The 17,746-nt window shown below is 37.6% G+C and overlaps 1 pseudogene; it reads right to left on the bottom strand.

Moving 5' to 3' along the window:
• Positions 1-643: 643 nt before the first annotated feature.
• On the bottom strand, positions 644-10,825 carry LOC104866261 (annotated as a pseudogene).
• Between the last annotated feature and the right edge of the window lie 6,921 nt (positions 10,826-17,746).

Raw genomic sequence — 17,746 nt, 5'->3', positions numbered from 1 at the left:
GCTCCTTGATGAAAACTGAAACCCACTGTAAAAGTGAAGAGAATCTCTACAATAAAGGCACACCACACCACAATGATTGGGAAATTGCAGGGATCACCTCCTCCCATCGGAATCTGGACTATACTCAGGGGAAGGACAGCTGGAACCTGCAGAAGAACCTTGCAGAGCTCAAACCTGCAGGAGGTCAGGGAGCTCAACATGGGCCTTGCAGCCAGAAATCAGCCTAAATCTCAGGGTCTGCTGGTGCCTTGCTGAGACTAATTGACTTAGATCTGCACACTCCTGCCTACGCTGTCTACTGTGATAGCAGAGACATACCTTGAAGGAGGCTCTCCATTTTATTTTTTGTTTAAATTTCTTTTTCCTCTTATTTTTAATTTTTAATTTCTATTGTTCTACTCTTTTTTTGGTGCCAATTTTAAAACATTTTATTGAAGACATTGCATTTCCACTCATAATACAGTGCTTATAAAGTGCAATGTTATCTTTTCCCTGTGTACATGTTCCATGTTTGAGTATTGAGAATGCACAGTGCTTTACTATAGAAGTTAAACTTTAACTTCTGCCACAGAATTTGCTACAAATTTAGGTCGTTCAATATTTTATTGTGTAGAACAATGCTAAATATATACTTGGGTTGGGCTTAATCAATCTCTTCAACGGTGAGACCTGATGAAGCTCCACCAGAAGCAGAAGCTCCCCCACTAGGGAAGCCCCCAGGCATTCCTCCAGGAATGCCGCCTGCACTGTGGTACAGCTTGGTAGTGATGAAATTGCAGACTTTCTCCAGCTCCTTCTGCTGATGTACAAATTCTTCCTTTTCTGCAGTCTGATTCTTATCCAGTCAGATGATGATTTCATTACATTCATCAAGAATCTTTTGTTTAAAAGGAGCCAATCATCCTCAGTGGAGGAAAGATAGCCTCTTTAATAAATTTCAACAGAATTTTGCAGGACTTCAACCTTCCAAAGATTAAAACTAGACCCTTATCTTTCGCCATAGACTAAACTAAAACCCAAGTGGACTAAAGATTTAATAGTAAAAAAGAGACACTAAATCTGCTGGAAGATAAGTTACGTAGAACTCCTGAAGACATTGGCATATGAAAATACTTTATGAATAAATCCGCAGTAGCACAGGAACTAGCAGAAAGAATCAACAACTGGGATCTCATCTTATTAAAAACTTCTGAACTGCAAAAGAAACTATCAAAGGAACTAAAGACAACCTACAATGGGGGGATTTAAATAGCTGCTCCTCAGACAAAGGACTATTATCTAGAACACATAGAGAACTCAAAATAATCAGCCCCCCAAATATAAAGACCCAATTCAAAAATTGGCATCTGAAATGAACAGACATTTCTCAAAGAATTAAAAGCACCAACTAAATATATGAAAAAATGTTCCACATCACTGGTCATTCGAGAGATGCAGATAAAAACAACACTGAGATTCCACCTCACCCCACAAAGAATGGCTGCTATCAAGAAATCATCCAATAACAAATGTTGGCAGGGATGTGGGGAGAAAGGAACCCTTCTCCACTGTTGGTGGGAGTGCAGACTGGTGCAACCACTATGGAAATCAATATGAAGATACCTCAAGAAACTAGGATTAAAGGCTCCATTTGACCCAGCCATCCCTGTGCTGGGTATCTTTCCAAAAGAATTAAAAGAATCATATCACAGTGATATATGTGCACCCATGTTTATAGCGGCACAATTTGTAATTGCTAAAACTTGGAAACAGCCCATTTGCCCATCCATTGGAGACTGAATAAAGAAGATGTGGTTTTTCTATAAAATGGAATACTACTCAGCTATAAAGAATGAGAAATTAGAGTCATACATAGGAAAATGCATATATATTGAGAATATACTCTTACGGGGCATGGTGGCACACACCTGTAATCCCAGCACTAAGGAGGTTGAGGCAAAAGCATTGCTGTGAGTTCGAGACCAGCCTGAGCTACATAGTGAGTTGCAGGTCAGTCTCAACTATATAGTGAGACACTGTCTCAAACAAAAAAAAGAAGAGAAATAAATAAGTCACACATGTGTAAATACAAAATAGTTTTTCTGGTGTGAAAAACTGTAATTGTAGGCCTGCCTGCAATCACCCAGCGGCATGCGCACGAGCTCCCGGCCTGTGCGACAACAGACCAGGAAGGCCCCAAAGGCCCCGGAGGGGGTTTCTTCAGCTGCCTGCAAGCCTGCCTGCCTGCAATCATCTGGTGGCGTGCGCGGGAGCTCCCGGCCTGCGCGAAAACAGACCAGGAAGGCCCCAAAGACCCCGGAGGAGGTTTCTTCACCTGCCTGCCTGCCTGCCTGCCTGCGATCACCTGGCAGCGTGCACGCGAGCTCCCGGCCTGCAGGACAACAGACCCAGGAAGGAAGGTAGCCACGCGGGCGCGCTTGAAACACCCACACGACACCCCCACCCGCCGCATTCTCAAAACTCCTGATTGGGCCAGTCCTTAGACCAACTCTGCAGAGGCATAGGTTCCCATGAAGGGTAGTTTTCTGAGCTCCCAACTTTGAACACCTTTAAAGAAAGGGCAGGGGAAACCTGTAATAGAACTGAGTGGAGTTCAACCCTGAGGGTAAGGAAACTAAAGTTAGGCCTTGTAGATTGTGTTCAGTCTCAGTCGGGAGGAACAGCCATTGGCTAGCTAAGACCAGGGGATTGGGTTCCGTATATGACTGTGCATGTGGTATAATATGAGATCAGAGATAGTCTGAAAGAGGACCTTCAAATTCTTTTTCTTTCCCTCTCTCTTTTCTCTTTTTTCCTCATTCCACCCTAAAATTTCTTTCTTTTTTCTGTCCTCTCTCTCCAACTCAGTCTCTTGCTCCACCATAGTGTCCCTCATCTCCCTTTTTATTCCAGCTCCTGAATAACTCAGACTTCTTCTTTTACTATTTTTTGTTTTTAGGAGGGGTTTCTCTTCATGTTCTTTTCTCCAGTCATTTTACCTCACTCATGGCTCTGTACCTTCAAGGGAAGGAAAGCGCCTGTTACTGTTAAGGGGATATATTCCTGTCCTTATTCCTAAACTCTCTATACCCCCCCCTGAAGTTAATAGCTTTGTAAAGATAGTAAGGTAATTCTACAACCTCTGGATTCACTTCAAACCTGCTCTAATTCTTTCACTTATCTAATCCTCTTGTTCTAAGTCGAACCCCCCATCCTAAATGGTAAAGATGCCATATTGAAAAGAATATTCACTGCAAACATACTATGAGCTGCTTCTTGAAATTAATCTAATTCACATGAGTTAAAGGTGATACATTAATGACTACCATAAGTGGTCAGTTGGCAAGCTGTGCCTGATCCTATTGGGCTGCTGAATGTATCAATTGGGACAAAGAGTGGTGATTGATTTAAAGAGTTGTTTTCTCTGATATTATGAAAACGAGAATGTCTATGAGTCATTAGAAACTCAAAAGCTAAAACGCAACTATATTAGGAAGATTTAAGTAATACCCAGAAATTAAAGAAGGACAACCCAACAATAAAAATAAAAATGAGAAAACACTTAAGCAAGACACAAAAACAAATATCCAGTTCACCAATAGCAAATAGTAGGACAAATGAGGATGAAAAGTCTGATAGTGAACCAACAGGACTCCCTGGACCCATAGCACAGGAGGTAACAAAATTGATCAATCAGGCTCTAGAAAAATTCAAATCAGAAATAATTTCCCAGCTAGCCAGAGAGATGATGAGCAAAATAGAAGTCATGATTCGAGACTCTAGAGCAGAAACTGAGAAAAAAATAGATGAGCTCAAGACTGTGATAGAAGCCATGAAGACTCAGCATAAGAAAGACATGGAAACAATGAATGCCCAACAGAGGAAAGAAATGGAATCCATAAAACAGATTCAAACGGATATCCAGGAGATTAAAAACTCTGTTGAAAGTGTACGCAACAAAATAAAAGATTGTGAAGATAGAATTTCAGATATAGAAGATAGGATAGCAGTCAGTGACCGTGAAAAAAGAGGTCTATTAAAAACAGTAAGGGATCATGAGAAATCAATCCAACAACTCCTAGACGATACAAAGAAAAATAACATAAGACTGATAGGAATTCATGAAAAAACAGGAGAAAACACAAATGATATAAAAAAGCTCTTCACAGAATTAATGACAGAAAACTTCCCAAACAGAAGGGAAGAATTAGACATACAGATAAGTGAGGCATATAGAACCCCAACTAGCCACGATCAAAAAAAATCTACACCTAGACATATAATAATCAAGATTCCAGAAATCCAACAGAAAAACAAAATACTACAAGCAGTAAGAGAAAAGAAACAAATCACATGCAAAGGGAAGCCCATTAGAATCACAGCAGACTTTTCAACACAAACCCTTAGGTCAAGGAGAGCCTGGAGTGAGGTATTCCAAGTCCTAAAAGAAAAGAATCTCCAACCTAGACTTTTGTATCCTGCAAAACTCTCTTTCAAAATAGATGGGGAAATAAAATACTTCCACGACAAAGAGCACCTGAGAAATTTCATGAACACCAAACCAGCACTGCAAGGAATTCTAAACAATATCCTAGAAAAGGACAACGAAATTCACAATAACATGAGGCCCAACAGACCAAATCAAATAGGCAAGGCAAGAAACTAAAAGGAGATGGGAGAAAAAGTAAAAAGAGTCAACAAATGGACAAAAACATGACAAGAATAAGTCAAAATATATCAGTTGTAACCATCAATGTTAATGGCCTCAATTCACCAATCAAGAGAAACAGATTGGCAGAATGGATTAAGAAGCAAAATCCAACAATATGTTGTATACAAGAAACACACCTAGTGCAAAAGGAAGTCCATAGACTGAAAGTGAAAGGATGGAAAACAATTCTCCATGCGTCAGGAGTCCAGAAAAAAGCAGGGGTAGCAATCTTATTCTCAGATAAAGTAAATTTCAAACCAAAACTCATTAAGAGAGACAAAGAAGGACACTACATCCTTGTAAAGGGAACAATTCAAGAGGAAGAGCTGACAATCATAAACATATATGCACCAAATATAAATGCCCCCAACTATATAAAACAAATATTAAGTAACATGAAAAACCAAATAAGCACTAATACAATTGTAGTGGGGGATTTAAATACCCCACTATCACAAATTGACAGATCTACTAGGCAGAAAATCAACAATGAAATAATAGAACTGAACCAAGCTTTGGAACACATGGACTTAATAGATGTTTATAGAGTATTCCACCCCCAAAAACCAGAATATACATTCTTTTCGGCTGCACATGGATCATTCTCCAAAATAGACCACATACTGGCTCACAAAACAGGTCTAAATAAATGCAAAAAAATTGAAGTCATCCCCTGTTTATTATCAGATCATAGTGCAATCAAACTAGACATCAATAGCACAAGAAACTATAGAAACTTCACAAGCACATGGAAACTGAACAACACTCTCCTAAACAATCAATGGATTACAGAGGAAATTAAAGAAGAAATTAGACAGTTTTTACAAATAAATGAGAATGCCAATACAACATACAGGAATCTTTGGGACACAATGAAAGCAGTTCTACGTGGAAAATTCATAACATTGAATGCCCACACTAGGAAAACAGAGCGGGCTCAAATAAACAACTTAACGATGAAACTTAGACTCCTAGAAAAACAAGAGCAAGAAAAACCCAAAGCTCGAACAAGAGAGGAAATTATAAAGATCCGAGCAGAAATCAATGCAATTGAAATTAAGAAAACGATACAAAAAATAAATGAAACAAAGAGCTGGTTTTTTGAAAGAATAAATAAAATTGACAAACCCTTAGCTAATCTTATCAAAAAAAGGAAAGAAAAGGCTCAGATCCATGCAATTAGGAATGAAAAAGGCGAAGTCACAACAGATCCGAAAGAAATCCAGAGGATCATGAACACCTACTTTGAGAACCTGTACTCTAATAAAATGGAAAACACAGAAGAAATGGACAGATTTCTAGATACTTATGAATTACCAAAGTTGAACGAAGAAGATAAAAACATTTTAAACACCCCAATCACAATCAGTGAAATTGAAAATGTAATTAAAAACTTACCAACAAAGAAAAGCCCAGGCCCTGATGGATTCACTGCTGAATTTTACAAGACATTTAGAGAAGAACTACTACCATTACTCTTCAAACTTTTCAATGAAATTGAAAGAGAAGCTATACTTCCAAATTCATTCCTGGAAGCAAGTATCACTCTGATTCCCAAACCAGAGAAAGATACAACCAAAAAGGAGAACTACAGACCAATCTCCTTAATGAATATAGATGCAAAAATCCTTAATAAGATACTAGCAAACAGAATACAGAGGATTATTAAGAAGATCATCCATCATGACCAAGTCGGATTTATTCCAGAGATGCAAGGGTGGTTCAACATACGAAAGTCAGTGAATGTAATACATTATATTAACAAAGTCAAGGACAAAAACCATATGATCCTCTCAATAGATGCAGAAAAAGCATTTGATAAAATTCAACACCCATTCATGATAAAAACCCTGCAAAAAATTGGAATAGATGGTCTATACCTCAATTTAATAAAGGCTATTTATGAAAAACCATCAGCCAACATCATATTGAATGGCCAAAAACTGAAAACCTTCATGTTAAAATCAGGAACAAGACAAGGATGCCCACTATCGCCACTTCTCTTCAATATAGTTCTGGAAACATTAGCCACAGCAATTAGACAAGAGAAAGAAATTAAAGCAATAAAGATAGGAAAGGAAGAAGTTAAACTATCATTATTTGCTGATGATATGATACTCTACATTGAAGATCCAAAAAACTCCACCAAAAAACTTCTAGACTTAATTGACAGATTCAGTAAAGTATCTGGATACAAGGTGAATACCCAAAAATCAATAGCCTTTCTATACACAAATAACAGACAGACAGAAAGAGAAATAAGGGAAAAAATTCCTTTTACAATAGCATCCAAAAAAATGAAGTATCTAGGAATCAATCTAACAAAAGAAACAAAAGATCTCTACACTGAAAACTACAGCACTCTGAAAAAAGAAATCGAAGAGGATATAAAAAAATGGAAAGATATCCCCTGCTCCTGGGTAGGAAGAATCAACATAGTGAAAATGGCCATACTACCGAAACTGCTATATACATTCAATGCAATGCCAATTGAAATTCCAACACTATATTTCACAGAACTAGAAAAAAGAATCCAAAAATTCATTTGGAACCACAAGAGACCTAGAATAGCAAAAGCCATTATAGGCAACAGTCACATGGCACCAGGTGTAACAATTCCCAATTTGAAACTATACTACAAAGCCACTGTGATAAAATCAGCATGGTACTGGCAAAGAAATAGGCCTGAGGATCAATGGAACAGACTGGAAGACACAAAAACAAATGCAGATGTACTCAGCTACCTCATCTTCGACAAAGGAGCTCACCATCCTCAGTGGAGGAAAGATAGCCTCTTTAATAAATGGTGTTGGAAAAACTGGATATCAACCTGTCACAGATTAAAATTAGACCCTTATCTTTCGCCATGCACTAAATTAAAATCCAAATGGATTAAAGATCTAAATATTAAAACAGAAACATTAAACTTGCTGGAAAGTAAGTTAGGCAGAACTCTGGAAGACATTGGTATAGGAAAAGACTTTATGAACAAATCCTCAGTAGCACGGGAACTAGCAGAAAGAATCAACAACTGGGATCTCATCTTACTAAAAAGCTTCTGTACTTCAAAAGAAACCATTAGCAGAACTAAGAGACAATCTACAATGTGGGAAAAAATTTTTACCAGCTGTACCTCAGACAAAGGACTATTATCAAGGATATATAAAGAACTCAAAACAATCAGTCCCCCCAAATATAAAGACCCGATCCAAAAATGGGCATCCGAAATGAACAGACATTTCTCATACAAAGAAGTGAAAGCAGCAAGAAAATATATGAAAAAATGTTCCACATCACTGGTCATTCGAGAGATGCAGATGAAAACAACACTGAGATTCCACCTCACCCCACAAAGAATGGCTGCTATCAAGAAATCACACAATAACAAATGTTGGCGGGGTTGTGGGGAGAAAGGAACCCTCCTCCATTGTTGGTGGGAGTGCAGACTAGTGCAACCACTATGGAAATCAATATGGAGATACCTCAAAGAGCTTGGACTGGAGGTTCCATTTGACCCAGCCATCCCTCTGTTGGGTATCTTTCCAAGAGAACTAAAAGAATCATATCACAGAGAAGTATGTGCACCCATGTTTATAGCGGCACAGTTTGTAATAGCTAAATCTTGGAAACAACCTATTTGCCCATCCGTTGGAAACTGGATAAAGAAGTTGTGGTTTTTCTATAAAATGGAATATTACTCAGCCATAAAAAGCGAGAGAATAGATTCATTCATAGGAAAATAGATACATATTGAAGATATACTTCTAACTGAAATAAATATGTCACACATGTGTAAATACCAAATAGTTTCCCTGGTGTGAATATTCTGCAACAATGCATAAGATTCTAATAAGATTACTGACATTTAGAAATTTGAAGAAAGGAGCTAAAGGTGTAGGGAAGGTGTGATGCATAGGGGAAGAACAAAAAGGGAAAAGAAAAAAATGTGAGAGAATGAAAAGATGAAAATAAAGTGTTTGTAGATGGGGAGGGGAGGAGGGGGTGAAGGGAGGGCAGAGGTAAGGGGAAAAAATGAGAATCAAGACTTGCCATGTAAAGGTACATGATCCCAACAATGAATGTAACTGTACTGTATCCCTAAAATGTACCAATGAACTCAATAAAATTAAAAAAAAAAACTGTAATTGTACATAAGATCCTAATGGTATAACTGACAATGTGAAATTGGAAAAAAGGGGCTAAAGTTTTAGGGGAAGTGGGAAGGGTAGGGGAAAGGAAACAAGGTAAAAGAAAAAAAATATGAGAAAATGAAAAAATGGAAATAAAGTATTTGTAAATAGAGAAGGGAGGAGGGGGTGAAGGGAGAGAAGGGGTAAGGGGAAAAATGGGAATGAGGACCTGTCATGTACAGGTACAAGATCCCAATGATGAATGTAACTGTACTATATACCTAAAATGTACCAATAAACTCAATGAGAGAGAAAAAAGAATCTTTTGTTTATCTTCATCATTAATCTTGCCCTAAAGTTTCTCATCTTCAGCAGTTGCTTTCATATGGAAAGCATAGGACTCAAGTGAATTCTCGGAGGACACCTTATCCCTCTGCTTCTGATCTTCAGCTTTGTACTTCTCATACACTCTATGTCCTCCTTGCTCAAAAGGCCCTTGTCATTAGTGATGGTAATCTTGTTCACTTTCCCTGTACTCTTGTCAACAGCAGAGACACTGAGGATGCCATTGGCATCAATATCAATGGTGACCTCAATCTGAGTAACACCTCGGGGTGCCAGAGGTATACCTATGAGTTCAAGCTTGTCAAGTAGGTTGTTATCCTTAGTCATGGCACACTCACCTTCTTATACTTGAATAAGCACACCAGGCTGGTTGTCACAGTAGGTAGTGAAGTTCTGTGTTTGTTTGGTAGGAATGGTAGCATTGCATTTGATGAGGACTGTCATGACTCCACCAGCAGTTTCAATACCAAGGGAAGGAGGCATGGCATCCAAAAGCAGCAAATCTTAAACATTTTCCAACTTGTCTCCAGAGAGGATGGCTGCCTGAACAGCAGCACTATAAGCAACAGCCTCATCAGGATTGATGTTCTTATTCAATTCTTTTCCATTGAAGAAATCTTGTGGAAGCTTCTAGATCTTAGGGATATGGGTAGAACCACCCACTAGAACAATGGCATGGATTTGCGACTTGTCCAATTTGACATGAAGAGCCTTCTCCACAGGGTCCACAGTGCCATGGAACAGGTCAGAATTCAACTCTTCAAATCAAGCATGGGTAATGGAGAAGTAGAAGTTGATTTCATCATAGAGGGAATCAATCTCAATACCAGCTTTAGTGCTGGAAGAGAGGGTTCTCTTAGCTTGCTAACATGCAGTACTGAGACAGCAGACAGCTCCCTTGTCTCACTAATGTCTTTCTTATGCTCGTGCCTGAATTGTGCCACAAAATGGTTGACCATTTGGTTGTCTAAGTCATCTCTAAGTGAGTGTCTCCAGGTGTAGATTTTACCTCAAAGATTCCATCTTCAATGGTGAGGATTGAAACATCAAAAGTGCCACCTCCTAAATAAAAAATCAGCACATTTCTTTCAGCTCAAAAGTTTTCATCTAAACCATAAGTAGGAGCAGCAGCTGTTGGCTCATTGATAATTCTAAGTACAATAAGATCAGCAATGGTTCCAGCATCTTTGGTTGCTTGATGCTGAGAGTCATTAAAGTAAGCTGGCACAGTGACGACAGCATTGGTAAATCTTCCCAAGAAAAGCCTCTGCAATTTCCTTCATCTTTATCAGCACTATAGAAGATACTGCCTCTGGATAGAAGCTCTTTGTCTCTCCTCTATATTGGACTTGAATCTTGGGTCTGCTTGCATCATTTACCACCATGAAGGGCCAATGCTTCATATCAACTGGACAACAGCATCATCAAATCTACATCCAATCAGATGCTTGACATCAAAAACTGTGTTGGTGAGGTTCATTGCAACTTGACTTTTTGCAGCATCTCTGATCAGTCGTTTAGTGTCGGTGAAAACCACATAACCTGGGGTGGTTCAGTTTCCCTGATTATTGGCAATCATCTCCACTTTCCCATGCTAGAAGACCCCCACACAGGAGTAGGTGGTAGCAAGATCAATGCCGATTGCAGGTCCCGTCAACATGGCTGTTTGCATGTAGGTCCAGGTCCGCTGGTGAAGAGATCACACACACACACACACACACACACACACACACACACACACACACACACACACACAAAATCACCAAAGCTGCTGGTGCATTCAATGAGGATTTTTTCTACTTTTTTCAAATAATTTCTTTTTTTCTTTCTTTTTCTTTTTTTTTCTGCTCTTTTCTTTCTCTCTCTTACTCTCACTCTCTCACATTGTTCTGTATCTCCCTTTTTGTCTCTGTTCCTGCCCTAATTCAGATTTCTTCTTTCTTTTTCTTTTCTCCTCTCTTGATTTCCTCTCTCAATTGTCATTAGTTTCAAAGGAAAGTGAGTTCAGTGTCTAGCTTCCCTATTGCTGTTAGGTTGTTCTGTTCTTGTCTTTGTTCTTCCATTCTGCCTTTTCTTCTTATCTTTAGTAATTTCCTAGAGTCTCAGTGATGCTTCTTTGTCCTCTGGCCTCACTTCTAACCTTTCCCTATCCTTCTACCTATCTTATCCCCCACCCATGCCTTCTAAGTCTCCATCCTGAAGGGTTTATTCACTATAAACGTATTTCAAGCTGGTCCTTGGTTTTGATTTAATTCACATGGTTAGAGGTTATAGATTAATAAGTACCACAAATGGTCATTTTCTAAGCTGTACTTCATGCTACTGTGTTCCTGTTTATATCACTTGAACTAAAGTGTTCTGATTGATCTAATCAGTTGCCCTTCTGGGTATAATGAAAATGAGATTGTCTCAGAGTTACTAGTGGCTCAAAACTTAAAGTTTTGAAACTTAAACTATAGTTTTGGCTTCCAAAACTATATTTGGAAGATCAAAGTATTAACCCAGGGCTGAGGATTTAGTTCAGTGGTTCCAGTGCATGCCTCATAAACATAAGGGCTTGAGTTTTATCCCCAGCCTCCCCCAAAAAAGTTTTAACCCAGGAATTTAACCAAGGACAATACCAACAACAAAAATATAAATGACAAGACATTAAAGCAAGGCACAACACTGATTTACAGGTCACCAAGAGCAAATTCTGGGGAAACAAGGTGAAGAAGTCTGATAACCAACAAAAAGGGCATGCTGAACTGATAGCACAGGAAGTAACAAAACATATGAATAAGGCACTAGAAAAATTCAAAACAGAAATAATTTCCCAGATAACTACAGAGATGGTGAGCAGAATAAAAGACATTATTAGAGACTCTAGAACAGAAACAGATTTTAAAAAATACATTGAGTTCAGGACCATGATAGAAACCATGAAAGCCCAGCATAGGAAAGAAATAGAAACCAAGAATGCCCACTACAGGAAAGAAATGGAATCCATGCAACAGATTCAAACAGATATCCAGGAGATTTAAAACTGTTGAAAGTATACACAAAAGACTGAGCCAATCTTAAGACAGAATATCAGATATAGAAGACAGAATGGCATTCCGTGACCATAAAAAGAGAGATCTCTTAAAAATAGTAATAGTAAGGGGATCAGAGATTTAGCTCAGTGGTTTCACTGACTGCCTCACAAGAACAAGATCCCAAGTTCGATCCCTGGTACAAAAAAAAAAATAGTAAGGGATCATGAGAAATCAATCGAACAGCTAATAGAAAACACAAAGAAGAATAATATGACTGATAGTACTCCATGAAAAAGCAGGAGAAAGTATAAATGATGTAAAAATATGTGTACAGAATTAATTTCAAAACTTCCCAAACAGGAAAATAAACTTATTTGAAACATCTAATAAATTTTAAAATTTGGACACAAATAAGAATGCTATTAACAATCTTAAGCATAAAATGTAATACAAAAGCAGCTTAAAAATAAAACCAAATAGCTCAGTGGTTTCACTGCCTGCCTCATAAAAACAAGATCCCAAGTTTGATCCCTGGTACCAAAAGAAAAAGAAAAAGAAAAAATAGTAATAGACCATGAGAAATCAATCCAACAGCTCCTACATGACAAAAAGAAGAATGATATAAGTGAATATCAACAATGATAGAATCTTATATAGTAATGTTATTCATCCAATTACTGAAGAATTCAACTAAACAACTATTAAAGCTTATTTTGAAAAATAGGGTTCTTGGACATGGTATTTATGTCAAGCATTTTATAATTTAAAATACATATTATTAAAAGCTATCTTAAGTTTTTAAACAGACAGACAAAATATGTATTTTTTCCATAAAGCGTGATTTATTTCCTGTCTTGCAACCAGTTGAGGATGGTTTAACTTGGAGATCATGGAGCTTTACATCATTAAGCAGACCTGTCCTGAAGGCCTATTCTAGAAGGTTTTCATTCGTGTTCACAGGTTCTGATATGATGCTGCATGGATGGGAGTTCCATTTTACAACATGACTCTAAGCAAGAAATGGCTTTCTATCTGAGAGAAGCTTAAATCCCCTGTGGCCACACAACACTGAATACCAGTCCTTGCAGAGAAAATTCATTCACTGCCTGCTCACATTAGATAAACACAGAAACTATATTAATCCAGAATGGTAACCAGTATTTTGCCAAACATACTTCATGAAAATAAAGATCAAGTATGTTCTATCTGGCAAATAAAAAAATTATTAAAATTTCCATTAAAACTCATAAATAGTTCATTAAAAAGGAGTATCATTTCTTTATGCTAATAATAAACACAACTAGAGTATAATTAGGGGAAAATACTATATGGACAATGGCTATAAAATTCAAAAAATACACTGAATTAACTAAACATGAAGTTTTTAAGTCCTATAGTTAAGAAAGTTTAAGAACTTTTCTCAAAAAGAGACACATGACATGAAATCTTTGTGGAATGATTTGAAATTTCTATGGAATTTGAATGTTGTTTATCATTTCTGTGGAGTAGAAAATAAACATTGTAAGTGTATTCATCTAACACCTCTTTTACTCTTTATATTTAGTACTTGGTATTACTGGTTGCACATAGTAGGACCTTGATTGAGAACTACATAGTAACTGAATAAATAAATAGACAAATATAATTCAAGTAATACAATGACTCAGTATGTAGCAAGATCATAAAGCTTTGAAGAAGACTAAAAGCCTACCTTATATCAGACTAACTCATATTTCAGACTAGCACTCCCATAAGAAATGACTATGAAGCTTGGTGTGGTAGCTCACGCCTATAATCCCAGCACTCGGGAGGCCGGGGCAGGAGTATTGCTGTGAGTTGGAGACCAGCCTAGGCTACACAGTGAGTTCCAGGTCAGTCTCAACTACATAGTGAGACCCTGTCTAAAAAAAAAAAAAAAAAAAAAAAACCGAAACAACAAATGACTATGAGCACTTCCATGCAGAGGAGCCATGAAACCCAGCAGTGTGTAGAACCCTCCCATGAGCCCACCCACTTCCACACAGAGGATCCCAGCAGTGCATTTGACTCTCCTGTGAGACCAGCCACTTCCACAAAGAGGAGCAGAGGAGCACAGAGACATGAGCACCTACCCAGGAGATCACCCACCCCCATGCGAGCCTCTGGTTGCTGGACCATAGGAAAACTGGGATCCACACTGCAGAGAGGCAGAAGGGCCATTGATCTGAACTCCACATGACAGAGCAGAAGTAAACAAGAAAAAGAAGGCCTCTTTCAGGTTCCTACATAAAAATTGAAGCCCACTGGAAAAGTGAAGAAAATCTCTGCAATACAGCCACACCAGATCACTGTGGTTGGTAAACTGGAGGGATCACCAGCTCCCACTGGAACCTGAACATTCTTCAGGGAAAGGGCAGCTGAAAAGTGCAATGGAACCTCATAGATTTGAACCCAGCAGGAGGTCAGAGATCCAGAGATCTCAACGTGGACCTTTCAGCCACAAATCAGAAAGAAACTCAGGGGTCTGCTGCTGGCTTGCTGAGACTAACTGTTTTAGATCTGCACACTAGTGTGCATGTTGTCTATTGTGTCAGCAGAGATATACCCTGAAGGAAGCACTTTATTTTATTCTTTATTTTCAAAGTAATTTTTTTATTTTTAATAATTTAAATTTTTTTCTTTTTCTGTTCTCAATTTTTTCTCAAACTTTTCTTTTTTCTTTTATTTCTTTCTCTCTCTCTCTCTCTCTCTCTCTCTCTCTCTCTCTCTCTCTCTCTCTCTCTCTGTCTCACCTTGTTCCTCCTTGCTCTACCTTTTTGTTCCTGTTCCTGTCCTAATTAAAATTTTTTTTCATTCTTTTTCTTTTCTTCTTCTTTTCTTTCTCTCAATTGTCACCAGGAAAGTGAATACAATTTCTAGCTTCCGTATTGCTGTTAGGTTGTTCTGTTATTATATATGTTGCTTTGTTCTATCTTCTCCTCCCTTCAATAGCTTAACAGAGTCTTCATGATCATCCTATGCCCTCTGGCCTTACTTCTAACATTTCCCTAAACTACCTATCTCTCCCACTCCAACTCCTTCGATGTCACCATCCCAGAGGGTATTGCTGTATTGAAGACTTTATACACTATAAATTTTGGGATTATATTCCATTTTGATATCATTCATATGGCTAAAACTGAAAGATGAATAATTTCCACAAATTCTCATTTTCTGAACTGTGCTTGATGTTACTGTTGCTGCTGCTTGTATCACTTGGGCTAAGGTGTTGTGATTGATCTAATCAGTTCTCCTTCCAGGTATGAAAATGAGAGTGTCTCAGAAACCCAAAACCTAAAGACCAGCTATTATTAACCCAGGAATTTAACCAAGGACAGTACCAACAATAGAAATACAAATGTAAAGGCATTTAAGCAAGGCACAAACACAGACTTCCAGCTCACCAAAAGCATATTCTGGAGGAAACAAGGTGAAAAGTCTGGTTGTCAACCACCTAGACACCCTGAACTGATAGCATAGGAAGTAACAAAAGATGAAAGAAGCACTAGAAAAATTAAAAAACAGGAATAATTTGGCAGATAACCACAGAGATGGTGAGCAAGAAGAAGACATGATTAGAGACTCTAGAACAGAAATAGATTTTCAAAAATACATGAGTTCAGTACCATGATGGGAACCATGAATGCCAAGCATATAAAAGAAATGGAAACCTTGAATGGCCAACACAGAAAAGAAGTGGAATCCATCAAACAGATAGCCAGGAGATTAAAAACTCTATTGAATGAATTCACAGCAAAATGACTAAAAATGAAGATAGAATATCAGATACAGAAGATAGGATTGCAGTCAGTGACCATGAAAAGAGGAATCTCTTATAAATAGAAAGGGACCACGAGAAATCAATCCAAAAGCTCCTACATGATGCAAACAAGAATAATTTAAGACTGATAGGAATCTATGAAAAAGCAGTAGAAAGTAAAAATGATGTAAAAAAAAAACTATTCACAGAATTAATGACAGAAAACTTCCCAAACAGAGGGAAAGAATTTGACATACAGATAAGTGCAGCATATAGGACTCCAACTAGACATGATCAAAAAAGAATCTACACCTAGGCAATTCTAAATAGTATCCTGGAAAAACACAATGAAGGTCACAACTCCATAAGGTCCAACAGAGCAAATACACCCAGCAAGGCAAGAAATTAAAGGGAGAGAGGGAAAAATAAGAAATGAAAGAGCCAACAATAGGAAAATAACATGACAATGAAAAGTCAATACATATCAGTTATAACCATCAATGTTAATGGCCTCAATTCACCCAAAAGAAATAGACTGGCAGAATGGATTAAGACACAAAATCCAACAATAAACTGTATACAAGAAACCCACCTAATTCATAAAGAAATGTATACACTGACAGTAAAAGGATGAAAAACAGTTCTCCACGCAACAGGAGCCCAGAAAAAAGGAGGGGTAGCTATCTTATTTGCAGACAAAGTAGATTTCAAACCAAAATTAAGAGAGATAAAAAAGGCCACTACATCCTTGTAAAGGGAACAATCCAAGGGTAAGAGATGATAATCATAAATATATATGCAACAAATACTAATTCCCCAAACTACGCAAAACAAATATTAATGGATATGAAAAATTAAATAAGCACTAAAACAATTGTAGCGGGGGACTTCAATGCCCCATTGTCACAAATAGACACATCATCTAGACAAAAAATCAACAACAAAACTACAACTCAACCAAGCCTTTGGACAAATGGACTTAATAGATGTCTGCAGTGTGCTCCACTCTACAAAATCAGAATATATGTTCTTCTTGGCAGCACATGGGTCATTCTCCAAATTAAACCACATACTAGCTCACAGAACACATTTAAATAAAATCAAAGGAATTGAAGTTATCACATGTATATTATCAGACCCTAATGCAATTAAACTGAAGATCAATAGAATAAGAAACACATGGAAATTGAGTAACACTCTCCTTGAAAACTAATGGGTCACAGCTAAAATTAAGGAAGTGATTAGACAGTTTTTACAATCTAATGATAATGCCAGTAAAACATACAGTACTGTGTGGGATACAATGACAGCAGTTTTACATGGGAAATTCAGAGCAGTGAATTCACCATATGTAAATCAATAAATGTAATAAACTGTATTATGGAGTCAAAGACAAAAACCATATAATCATCTCAGTATATGCAGAAAAGGAGTTTGACAAAATTCAACACCCATTCATGATAAAAAAAAAATTGGAATAGATGGTCTTTACCTCATTTTGATAAAGGTTATCCAAGGAAAACCAACAGGCTACATACAACGCATTAAATGGCCAAAAACTGAAAACCTTCATGCTAAAATCAGGAGCAAAACAAGGATGTCCACTATCACCACTCTTGTTCAACATAGCTCTGGAAACATTAGCCACAGCAATTAGACAAGAAAAAGAAATAAAAATAATAAAGATAGGAAAAGAAGCAGTAAAACAGTCATTATTTGCTGATGATATGATACTGGACATAGAAAACCAAAAAAACTCTTCCAAAAGACTTGTAGGCTTAATTGA

Source organism: Fukomys damarensis, unplaced genomic scaffold (genome assembly GCF_012274545.1).
Source record: "Fukomys damarensis isolate Sample0158 unplaced genomic scaffold, DMR_v1.0_HiC HiC_scaffold_24, whole genome shotgun sequence".
Taxonomy (NCBI): domain Eukaryota; kingdom Metazoa; phylum Chordata; class Mammalia; order Rodentia; family Bathyergidae; genus Fukomys; species Fukomys damarensis.
Note: the sequence above shows the minus strand (reverse complement) of the source record. Positions and strands in the feature narration are given on the sequence as shown.